Genomic DNA, 12,935 nt, shown 5'->3' on the forward strand with positions numbered 1-12,935 from the left:
AGCTCCCTGTCCTACTCTCTAAGCTAGATGGGTCTCTATCCCCCCAGCCTTTACTGAAGCTGGTGTTATTTTTTAAGTTAGCTCTTTGGATGCTAAGAAACTGAAAAATTCTGTTCAGACCTCAAGGTAATTTAGAACTTATCGTAGAATCATAGAATTACTTGAGTTGGAAGGGACCTTTAAAGGCTCTTTAGTCCAACTCCTCTTCAATGAACAGGGACGCCTACAGCTAAATCGGTTTGCTCAGAGCCCTGTCCAGTGTGACCTTGGATGTTTCCGAGGATGGGGCATCCACCACCTCTCTGAGCATCCTGTTCCAGTGCCTTACCAACCTTATTGTAAAAGACTTATTATTTATGCCCAATCTAAATCTCCTCTCTTTTAAACCATTTCCCCATGTCCTATCACAACAGCCCCTCCTTTAGATTCTGAGAGGTCGTTATCAGATCACCTCAGAACCTTCTCAAGACTGAACAGCCCCAGCTCTCTCAGCTTGACCTCATAAAGGTGTTCTGTCCCTTGGAGCATTTTTGTGACCCCTCGTCTGGATGCATTCCAACAGGTCTACGTCTCTCCTGTACTGAGAACTCCACATCCAGATGCAGTACTCCATGTGAGGTTTCACCAGCACAGAGCAGAGGGGCAGGATCGCCTCCCTTGATCTGCTGGCCGTGCCTCTTTTGAGGAAGCCTAGGATACAGTTGGCTTTCCAGGCTGTGAGGGCACATTGCTGGCTCATGTCCGGCTTCCAATCCACCAGTACCCCCAAGACCTTTTCAGCAGGGCAGTGCTCCACCTTTACACTGCCAAGCTTGAACTGATAGCATGGGTTGCCACAACCCAGGTGCAAGAACTCATACTTGGATTTGTTGAATCTCATGAAATTCACCTGGGCATGAGCCTGTCTCAGTCTCTCTGGGTCGAATCCTGTCCCTCGGCCATGTCAGCCACACCACAGAGCTTGGTATCGTCCACAAGCTGGGATGTACCAAGCTGAGAGTACACTCAATCCCACTGTTGATATCATGATGTTAAAGAGATTGAGATGTTAAAGAGCACTGGTGCCAGTACCAACCCCTGTGGGACACCACTTGTCACTGATCTCTGTCTGTACCTTGAGCCATTTCTGAGTATGATCTCAACCAGTTCCTCATCCATCAAACAGTTTACCCATCAAATCCACGTCTTTCCAATTTGGGAGAGAAGGATGTTGTTGGGTTATATGTCAAAGGCCTTAACTAAAGTCCAGACAGATGACATCAGTGGTTCTTCACTTGTACAGTGACATAGTTATGCCATCATAGAAAGCCACTATGTTGGTCAGGTAGGACCTGCTCTTGGTGAAGCTATGTTGGTTATTCCATATCATCTCCCTCTCTTTCATTTGCTGTGTTATAGCTTCCAGGAGGATCTGATCCATGCACTTTGCTGGAACGTGGGTGACGCTGACAGGTAAGTAGTTCTGTGGGTCATCTTTTCTACTTTCTTAAAAATCATTGTGTTATTGCCTTTTTTGGGGGGATCTCACCTGGTCACCATAACTTTTTAAATATCATCAAGATTGGCTTGATGACTATGTCACCCAGTTCCTTTAGGACTCTGGGATGCATCTCATCAAGATCTGTACACTTATGGATGTTCAGGTTCCTCAGGTGGCCATGAACCTGATCTTCACTTACAGCGCACTGCACCCCCAGTTCCCACCTTCTTAACCATCCACTCGAGGACTGTGCGTAGAACAGTTACTATTGAAGACTGAGGCAGAGAAGTTGTTGATATGTCAGCCTTCTCTTTGTTGTTACTGACCTGTCTGTGTTGCTCACTGGGGGGGTACGGCCTCCTTTTCTGGTTGTCTGGTTTCTGGACTTTCCTTTTCTATTTGATGTACCTATAGAAGCCTTTCTTCTTTGCATCTCTTGTCAAGTCCAGTTCCAGATGGGCCTTGATCTTCCTGACCCCATCCCTATACAGTTTAGCAACATCACTATATTTCTCCCAGGTTACCTGTCCCTGGTTCCACTGCTTGTGTGTTTTCTTTCTGCTCTCTAGTTTGACCAGTAAGCTGCAATTTAGCCATACCAGACTCTTGCCTTCCTCTCATGGCATCCTTCACCTGAGGATGAGAGCTCTTTTGGCCTAAGGAAAGAGTCCTTAAAGATCTGCCAGCCCTGCTCCTTTCCCTTGTCCTTGAGGACAGATTTCCAGGAGAAACTGCAAAACAGCTGTGGGTCATCACTGGGACACTGAGACCTCCATTCTGTTGCCATCACTTCTTTGTCTACACGTTCGTAATGCCAGCAAAATACCATTGTTTTACAAGCTCTGCCAGACTGGAACCCACATCTAAGTCTCACTGCCAGTACCAAGGGGGACAATAAGAGGTGAAGCTATTTTGGAGCTGCTTGTTCTGGTGCTTGTTCTGTAACTTGGGAGAAGCTTTCCCAAGAGTTCCTGAAGGAAGGAAGTTCCGCCAATACTTTGGCCATTAGAATATTGCAACTTTTTTTTTTCCCAAAATGTTTAATTCATATTTGGCTCTGAAGAAAAAAATAACCCTTTTTAAAGAAATCTGTGTAAGTTTCACATGCCTTACAGTTAGCTCTGCATGTGATTTGCCTTTGGCCACACGGGAAGTCCATGTTGTTTCACTTGCTGTGCACTACAACAATGCTTGAATGTGTCTACAGAATTGTCCTGTATGTGTGTGCTGTGGCGAAGTAGCAACTGCTTGTCTCATGGGCCACTGTTAATCCAAGGAGAGGGGGAAGAAGGAGAGGAAAGAGGTTAGCAAGCTATAACGATGTTATTCTCAAGGGCCTTTTATGTTCAAATCCCACACCCCATCGGTGTGGTTGCAGGGTGGAAATCTTAATCAGCATCTGAAGCAAGAATCCAGGAAACAAAAGCCTCTATTAAAGTATCTATTCGTGCCATAGGAATAAACTATTTGTAGTCCAGTTTCACTGCTTACATATTAAAACATATGGAAGCTTCTTTCTTACTTCCTGGTAGAAAACACAAATTTGGTTTTGCCTTCTATTTCGTTGTACAGAAATACAAAAGGCTGTTTGGTTGGTCTGAAAGTAGGCTTGAAACTCTGAAAGAAAATAGTTTAGGTAATCTCTGCATGTAGTAATTCTTTTTCTCATACTACCAAATGTTAACTTTCATGCTATTTTTTCCCTTCCTCTTCCCTACTATTTTCAGTCCTTTTATCTTATTTTTAAACTATCCAATCGCCCAGTCATCACTTATGAATGGCAGAAAAGGCAAGGGGAAAAAGTATAGATATTTTTAGACAAAAACCTGCTTTGAAATATGCACTTGTCTAAGGTACTACAGTATAACTGTGCTGAGTATTGCATCCTGCTCTCTCCTACTGACAGCATCCACCCAAGGCATTGTGTAATTCCTGTGCACTAAGAAAGGTGATGACCTGTAACAACATCTACCACCAGTATCTTTCCTTTAGAGCGCTGCTTACTGTGGCAGAAAGAAGCAAAGTGCAAGTGACAACACTTTTTATTTTTTTCCACCAAAAATGTTGGGATTTAAGAGTTTAAAAGTGACACAGAATAAAAGGTACAAGTACACGGATGGAATAAGAGTAGGGCTATGAAGAAGGAGAAAGAGGGAGTCGCTTCTTGTTTTTCTTTGAACGTGTCCTCAGCACAGACAGGCTGGCTGCCTATGGCCTGCTCCTGTGCTGTGCCACCACCTGCTTCCCAGAGGACACAGCAGCGGTGCAGGCAGTGGTTGCTCCCCGTGGGCCAGGTGCTGCCGTGTGTACGAGAGGTGACGCAGAGAGCTGCAGGCTGCTGGCGGCCACTTGCTGCTCACAGAGCCTTGGCAGATGCTAAGGGATCAAGAAAGCACTGAAATCCTCTCCTGAAAAATGTGAACAGCCCAAGAGCCATCCCAGATTTCTTCATGGCATAGGTTTGCGGTTACTAATTTAAAAGCAAAAGGAATAATGGTGTAGAAGCGGACAGCAGCTATTGTGCTGAATCTTTCAAGCTTTCATCAAAGGTCTAAGGATAAATCCCAGTTACATAAATAGATGACTTTTCTTTTTATATCCAGTGACTTCCGTGGATTTGGTTTTTTTCATTATTGTTCTCCCACATCTGCTTAGCACTTGAAAACTTCATTCACTTTGGTAAGAAAGGCATTATTGTCATCTCCTTGTCATCTTTGTTCTTCTTACGTAAACACTGATGCTGTGCTTATGCTAGAAAAAGATGGCTCATCGTCCCGTTTGATTTCAAACTATGTCTGTAATGTGCCACAGCTCTGCATGCAAAACGTCTCCTGAACAAGACCAGGAACCTCCTGCTTGGAGCAGAAGCCTCCTCTGACCCGGCTGCATGCTGCTCATTGCCATTGGAATGATGTGGGATACCAAGCACTGTATACATTTCTGCCTAGTTCAGTTCTAGTATCTCTCAGTTTGGACCAAGGGGATACGGAGATTTTTGGCAGTACGAACACAGCATAGCATGCAGAAGTAGCAGCTGGCTTCCAGACATCCACTATGTTCATGTTACCCTGCATAAAAGGCAAAGCTGTGCCAGGTGCCACTCTCTGAGCATGTGCCCAGTTAGCCCAAAGCAAACATGATTGCTCTGGAGCTGTTTGTTTTGATGTGGGATGTGACTACCTGCAGTGTGGACCATTCTTTGCAGGAAATCAGAGGATTCTGTGAACCTCTTCTTGGTGCACTATTAGGTTTTTCTGGACTGGGAGCCATGAGGAAAAGAATTGGATAAACAAGAATGGCACATGTGGGGATAAATCCAGTCGCTGGAGTGAGCACCCCAGTCAGAAGGTAGTGAAGAAAAAAGCCTCAACTTCTGTCAAGAAAGCTGTCAGAACCAGGAGACGATTAGAGCAGTATCTTGGTCAAAGAAGGAGCATTTGTAAAGATGTTCTGTGTTTGTTTTAGACGTCATGCAAGTTCCTGTTGTGGTAGGTCTCATCTGGGATCTGGCAGGGTGTAAATGAGGCACCAAGAAGGGGCCACAATAGATGAGTTCCTCTGGCTACTGCTGCTTGGTATGGTGAACAGTGGTCCATTGGTCCACAGTGCCAGCTGAGTAGATGGTAGCATCCTGAGCCTTGAGGGAATGATGCCGGGGTTGGGCTTGCTGAAAAAGTCCAGGGTAAAATGGAGCTGCAGGATAAATGATATGGTACCAGGATGCCCTGCCATAGCTTCTGAGCAAGGATGTTACAGAGTCAAAAAGATACAGCTCCTGTAAAAACCAAAATCCCTATTTACTATTTTTCAGTAGCAGAAATTACAGCTGCTACATCACTCTTTTCTCAAGGTCAACAGCCATCACTGCAATCTTTCTGCCATAAGCAAGGGTTGCTGGGTAGCTGGGTAGTTCTTGCTACAGTATTGGGAAATAAAGAGAAGGAGTAATGTAAATCAGGCTGAGTTTGAACCCTGGCACGACTGGCAGCATTACCTGCCACTATCTTCACAAGGAGAGGAAGGACAGTCACCAAACTGATTCACAACTCACAGGTTTGTGTTGTGGTTGACTGTAGGTCTTCATAAGATTTCAGGTGGACATCTGGTCGTCGAGAGTTCTCTGTTAAGCAGGCCTAAAAAGATTTTTCCTTGTTTTAAGGAGAGTTTAGTGCTAGTGGAATATCTGTACATGGACCTAAGATAAACAAGAGGATATCAATTGCCCTATATCAAGTTTTGTTGTGTTAGAATGCACAGCTTGTGATTTGGTCGTATTGCACAGAATACCTAAATGTGAAGATTCTTTCTGGTTGGGAAAATCCCTAGACATGATGGAAATGCTGTGCTCTGGTAACCTGTCAGAAATGTCTTTGCAAGTGAAGGATCACAGAGCACAGGGCAAACTCCACAGCTCCTGTCTCTTTTGCTTCCTGTCTCTGCAGCACTTATTTAAACTGCACTCTGCAACCCTTCCCTTGTTTTGGTCATCTCACCCAGGATCCTGGAGTAAAAGTAGGTTAAAATGTGCAGGCAAGAAAAATATTTTGGAAATACAAGTCAATTACAAGGCACTAAATGAGCAAATTTAAAAGCTAGTGAGGATAAAGAAAATGTTCAGTAACTGAGAGAGTAACTGAGGCGGAAGCAGGGTAGCAGCAGTGATTTTTACCTGAAACCCAAGGAAGCTGACCCTAGGCATGTGGCTGCATTGCAGATATAACCCCTAATAGGCTTGGACAAGCAAATAAGACCTTGCAGCAGTGAAAGAGCCCTATTGTGATTATATCAGCTTGTGGGAGCTTTATGTCTGTTTTTTCTCAGCTGGGCTACACCTTACTGTGTTTTCCCCAGCATAAAGCTCTTTCACTTAGGCTTAGTTCCAGTGCTCAAGATTTCAGTGTATTTTTAGCACACTGTTTGTTTATTATCTGCCATACATTTCTTATATCTACAGAAGGGCATGTTAAACATGGGGCCTTCTGTCTAGAATAGATTTTGTTAAATGACACAGTCAGTGCTTTTGTGCTTTCTGATAACGTAGGGTGGGGAAACTTTCCTAGGAAAAATAAAAAAGAAGAAAATCTCTAAATTTGGCTAAATGTGTCTCCAGTTAATCCGAAATGCTTGCATTTATTTGCTAAATAAGAAATTTCAGTACACAGAATTACTTCAATGTTTCTTTCCGTGGAGAGCAATGTGAGTGAACATGTGTCCATACAGCACACGCAGAAGACTGGTACAATGACTCATGTAGACAAAGGGAAAAAGGAGGAAGCTGACAGTGCAAGGGCTGATATTTAAAACAGCAGGGGTATACAATGAGCATTCTTGTAGAGTGGCCATTATTTGTTAAATACAGAGTGATTGGAGCTATGCAAGATATAACGAGACATGCTTCAAGGAATTCACAGCCTATTACAAACTCAGAAGCAACATTGGAAGCGTATAAAGTACATTAAGTGCTGGTACAAGTTAGCAGTAGCAAAGGAATCTGGCTGAGGTAATTGTTGAAAAGTATTGTGAAAGGAATAAGTTCAGAGGAGGAGGGGGGAAGTCATCTGAGGTGAAATTCTTTGGAAGACTGAAGTGGACCTGGCACCAGTTCCTCTGCGTGGGGTGGATTTTATCCCTGACACTGGAGAAAGATGACTTCCCATTTGAAGTGGCTGTCAGGGAGAGGAGGGCAAAGGGGAAGCAGGTTGAACTGGTGAGAAAGGGCGTATGGCGGGACCTGTGGGTGATTTTTGAAGGCAGCAGAAGAAAAGAGAAGGAGAAAGGGGAAGAGGGGAAAATACGCATGTGTGGAACTACAAAATAACTGACCTTGCCTTGGAGCTAGTCAAGAAACACTGTTTATAGGTGATGCTGAGACGATTCTCAGGAGTTCATTCTCAGCTCATTCTCAACTTTCAGTATCTTCTGAAATTTGGTAAATTGTAAATAAAGTACAAATAAAGAAGGAGAAAGATTCATTTGAATGGTAAATTCACTACCCAATACTGGCATTCCTTATTTCTAGAGGAGGGATGTTGAATGTTAACTTGAAACAAGAATGCTTATCTATAGTCTATGCCATGGAGGTGATTCGAAAAGGAGCCTTTCACTGTGGGGTTCCCCAGTAATCCCTCGAATAAACATCCACTGAACTCAGGCATAAACATGGAGAAAAAAACTGAAGATTGTTGAGAGAGGAGAACAAAACACTTTCTTCAATACATAAATAGTTCCAAAATATGTATATGTGCACCGTTGGATAAAAGGTCTGTGTTCTTGGAAATGCTTCTTGTGCCCAGGCCAACTCATAGCTAAGGGTATTTAGGTATTTGCACAGATAGGCAGGCAGAGCAGTATGCAGAGCTTTACATATTGGCCTTGAGAGTTTAGCAGAGAAGTGAATGTCATCTGGAGCTGAAAAATGAGCAGCAGCGAGGTAAAATCAGGAAAGGCTACATGAAGCAAGCTGACTCCAAGTCCCTCAGTGCTACCTTTGTTTATAGTCTGCTGCTTTTAGCTAGCAGAGATGTGTCGTCTGGTGTGTGGGTGGTCCCTGCACTGTAACCGAAGGCTCGGTTTTGCTTAGTGCTGACACTGCCATCTTATTGCTGCAAATGGAAAAAAAAAAGTAATGAGACTTTCTACCAGTGAATTTTGGGGAATTTTCATAATTTCTGGTTGCAAGGAACAAGAAAATGACAAAATGCAGCTGACACAGTTGTTGGCAGGCTTTCAAGCTGACCATGGTTTTACACAGAGCCTGATGAAGTAGATGACCTTAGCATCTATATAACTTGTGAATGGACCTATACATGCCTTCTTTCCTTCTATAGCACAGTGTGCTCACTGCATCTGCAGTTCTGTACAGTGGAGCCAAGCAGCTACAGGTAGCAGATGAGCCTCGTTGTTCACTACAACAAACAGAGAAAAGAGTGAGGATGGTTTTTCTTCCGGTCTTCAGGCCATATATTTAAGGAAAAAATTTTTTGTTCTTTCTTAACTGACCTAAGAACCCCTTCTGGCCTTTAGATTGCATTTAGATATGATGTTTGGGACTAGATGATCCTAATGGTCTTTTCCAGTCTTAATGATTGCGTGATCCTATACAAATTTGGGTAAATTGCATGTTGTTCTTCAGGTATTGTATTAATTCAGTGAAATTAACCATCTTGACAAAAAAAACATGCTTTTACCACAGGCTTGTTTCATATTTTCCAGGGACGCTCAGAATCTCTATGGCCCCAAGTAGAAAAATGTAAGATGTAGAGGGACAGTCTCTAATGAGTATTCATGTTTTATGAGTAAAAGATGCAGGAATACTTGCTGAAAGGAAATATTTTGAAACAGTTTAGATTTAATTGTATGCCAGATGACTTTTCACCTGCTTAACACGCTAGTTAACGTAAATATATCTTCTATGTTTCTCCTCAGCAAAATCTGTTTAGAACAACTTACACAGATCTGGAAACACAGTGCTGCACTTGGGGAGAAAAACTGCATCTGTGGACTGCTGTCCCTGCCAGATTACAGGAGTTTATTACTCTTAGGGGAAAGCTTAATAGTCTGTTAATTGAGAAGACAGAAGATCTTTTACACTTGGCTGCACACTATTATTAGGAGCATTGCAATAAAGGGAGCAAAGCTTACCCTACATATTCAAGCAAAGTTTTGCAAAATATGTTTAATAGGATAGTGATGCATTATCCATGCTATGGTAACGTGGTTCTCTTCAGAGTACAAAAGGCCGCGTGGTAATAAAAGCATTGATTACAGTCAGGGTTCTGTTGTGTGAGGACTGATGCTATGAGAAGAGCTGTGGTGGTTCTCATGCTTCTGACTTTATTGACAGGTTGCAGAGTTGTAACTCTTACACCACGGTGGTGTAAAGTTAGGCCTAACTTGCAGAAAATTACTGATTTATCCAAAATCTTGCTGCTCTTTAAACTTTGAATCCAGACTGCGAGTTTGGAGTGAAAGCTGAGTTCCTTAAAGACACAAAATAATTTGTTCCAGGGTTTTGTCGCTTTGTGTGCAGGCAAAACTGTTGCGGCTGTTCAGTGTGATCTAATGTTACCATGATTCACGCATAGTGGCACTGGCACCATGACAACTCCAAATTCAGCCATGCTTGTGAATCTCAATCTCTTTTATAATTCTCTTTTTTTTTTTTTTAAACGTATGTTGTTATTCTGAATTCCTTCTGCGGATTTTAATGCCAGCTGTTACTGCCTCAAATGGAGGAAAGCATGCTGAGCATTAAGCCTTCTCTGTCTTATTTTTTTATACTGAACTAAAGCATGGTGCTGTAAGCAAGAAATGATTTGATACACTCGATTGTCATTGATTCTTATCAACAAAAGCTAAAGAAGTAGGCATAAGGCCATACAGCCACTATGAAGGCTATGAAATTTGGGTCTCAGACATGCTCATAAGTAGTTTCTTGGCGCTTGTGTGTAGCTGGGCTTGGGCAGATTTTAGAGCCTGAGCACAACTGAGGTCTGTGTTGTTCCAGAGATATACAGTAGTCCCTTGTGAAAGGAGGGTTTTGAACCTGTGTATTTAAATTCAGTACATTTAATCATATATAATTTGCATCGTATACATCATCATGTGCATTACACTGTATACATCAGTTCACTTGTGGCTCGGTCCACTCAGCCCTCTTCTCCATGCAACCCTTCTGAGAAAGTATGTGCTTGTGGGGGCACGGAGTGAGCGTTCACAACCTGTGCATTTTTCAAATCCTGAGGTCTCTGAAGAAGCTTTTTTTTATGCTCCTAATTAAAAATAAAAAATAAAAATGGGGCTTCTGTGCAGGAATGATTTGCATTTGGTGTAACACTACAGCCATGCTGCCTTTTGCAGCTGAGACACTGGAGACAATGAGGAGTTTTATTAGGAGAGGAATTTCAATTGAGGATAACATTAACTTCTGCTTACTATAGAATCATAGAACCATAGAATGGCCTAGTTTGGAAGGGATCTTAGAGATTATTGAGCTCCCAACCCCTGCCATGAGCAGCCAACCACTAGATCAGGCTGCTCGGGACCCCATCCAACCTGGCCTTGAACATCTCCAGGGATGGGGCATCCACCGCTTCTCTGGGCAGCCTGTGCCAGTGCTTTACCCCTCTCTGAGTACTTCTTCAAGTGTAGATGGAAGCACAGGAGCTGGCACTGTTGAGGTAGAGTGTTGGTCTTGTCAAGTTGCCATGAACCTGGCTGAGTCATTGCTGTCACTAAATTTCCAGTATTCTCTTCTGTGAAATGGTTCATTTAAGCATACATACAAGCAAAGCCATTGTGACAAGTTGTTTGGGTATAGACTTATCTAGCAGCCAGACTCCAACAGCTGCATCCTGAAGTATTTACACAGCCAGATCTCAGCCTGCTGCATCAGCCTGATGACTGCAGGAGCTCCATAGGGAGTGGTGGGGCAGGCCTGGTCTGGGCAGCTGCAGGGCTGTGGCAAATAATGGCTGTCAGATGGACCTTTGCAGCATCTTTCCTGCTGCAAGGCACCAGCAATGCATGTGGTGGTGGTGTCAGAGTGCACTGGGAGATAGGTGAAATGTTCTTGTAGGACATGCACATTCCACTGACATCATTTTTAAGTTCTAAGGCAGGAGAAGAAACCATGTGAGCCAAGATGAAGAATAGGGACTTTTAAAACCTGCCTTTTGAATGTGTATTTTAAAAATGTGCAGCATATCTGTTGTGTTTTGTGATTAGTAACAAGTAGTCTTGTGCTTCCTGATCCAAATTCTGCCAAATCTGGCAAGAGCGTGTGGAATTTATTTTGGACTCACTTGGATTATGTCAAGCCATTTCACACCCTCATGCCCTGGCACCGAATGTACCAGTACACAGCTCCAGCTGGGTCATGCTGCTGCTCTGACCAGGTCAGACACGGTGCAGCCTTAAAAAACAAACAGGTGTCCACTGTGAGAACGTGCTGCAGTCAACAATGTGCCCTCCTCTCCTGGGAGCAAGAAGGTCGCTGTGTGGCACTGCAGGAGAAGGCTTTGGAGGCCAGGGGCAATTTGGGGTTGCTCAAAAAGGTGTGAATGGGGCTTCAGAAGAGTGGTCCTGCTGAGTGTAACTCTTTTTCACAAATGTCTTGACTAAGTCTCACAGCCAGCTGAATCGGCAGCGTGTCTTGAGATGCTGATAGGAAGAAAAGTCAGATAACACAACTTGTATGGCATCTCTACCATGCCCAACTCTATGAACTACTGAAGAGCTGAGATGATAGCCTAAGGAAGATTGACAGCTGCTAGAGCTGCCATGGGGAAATTTGGAATAGGAGACTCACAAAATATGGGAGACAGTGAACTAGCTGATACTTCATGACCAATGTTTTACAGCCCCTCTTTCTTGAAGAGGGTGAGTCGGTGCTGGGTGTAGGGAAATGGCAATACAGTCACCATTGTCATCGGTCATGGAGGAAGCCCAACAACACCATGCAGGTCACAAACAGAAATGTGCCCTACAAAGGAAGCGTGTTGGTGTCTGAAACTGCTGTTCTTTTTCATGCTGGTGAAACTTAAGTCTACACAGCTATGTCTGCAGAGAAGCATGAAAATTCCTTGCAAGAAAATCTTGTGATAACAGTTGGCATGCTTTGCAGGCCAGAGATGCTGACAGACAGCTCTCAGAAAGTGAACAGGAGCACTAAACGAGAATATTAACATCTACCCACCAGGAATGGAGTACTGGGGCTGCACTCTGCAACTGAAATGAACTGACAAAGCCTGCGAATGTGAAGTAGTCAAAGGTTTGCATCTCTCTAGGCAACTTGACAGCCCTATTGTGTAATACTCTCGGTGGCTGCTCTTTCCCCATGTGCTTGATCCATTGCTGCAAATTGAATGAATGCCTAGAGAGGCTGTCAGCTGGTGGGATTTTAAAGGAAAAAAAAAAACAACAACAAAACAACAACAACAACAAAACTTTGCTGTTATTCTTATTTTGCATATACTTATTTTAATATATTTAGATGCAGAAGTACTTAACTGCATAAAGCCACAGATGTCTGAAAGCCTCTCAGGGATGACAGCATGCATGGATGACATTGTAGCCTGGAACACTGCTTTTTGTCTGCATTAGGAATGACTACAATTAGTAACAGAAATTGAAGACGGGAAACCACCTACGTTGATAAGAGATTTACTACAGATGGAGCCGTGCACAATAATTCTGAAAACCAAGCAATATTTAACATTCAGATAAAATGAAGATAAGTCTGAAATTCAGCCACTCAAAGGCAGTTTAAAGTAGGTCAGTGAGTTTAAATCCAGCACTGCAGTTTCAATAACTCACAGAAAGTGTCTGCATATTTTTCAAAACCCAGGCGCTGCCTAAAGCCATTGCTTTGCAGCAAACCCAGAAGTTGACTGAACATCCAAAAGTCTGATCCAAGACTTTCCAATGCTGCAATAACATAGAAAATGAGACTACA

The sequence above is a fragment of the Lagopus leucura genome, unplaced genomic scaffold, assembly GCF_019238085.1.
Source record: "Lagopus leucura isolate 7727_CA_CO unplaced genomic scaffold, USGS_WTPT01 Super-Scaffold_100001, whole genome shotgun sequence".
Taxonomy (NCBI): Eukaryota; Metazoa; Chordata; class Aves; order Galliformes; family Phasianidae; genus Lagopus; species Lagopus leucura.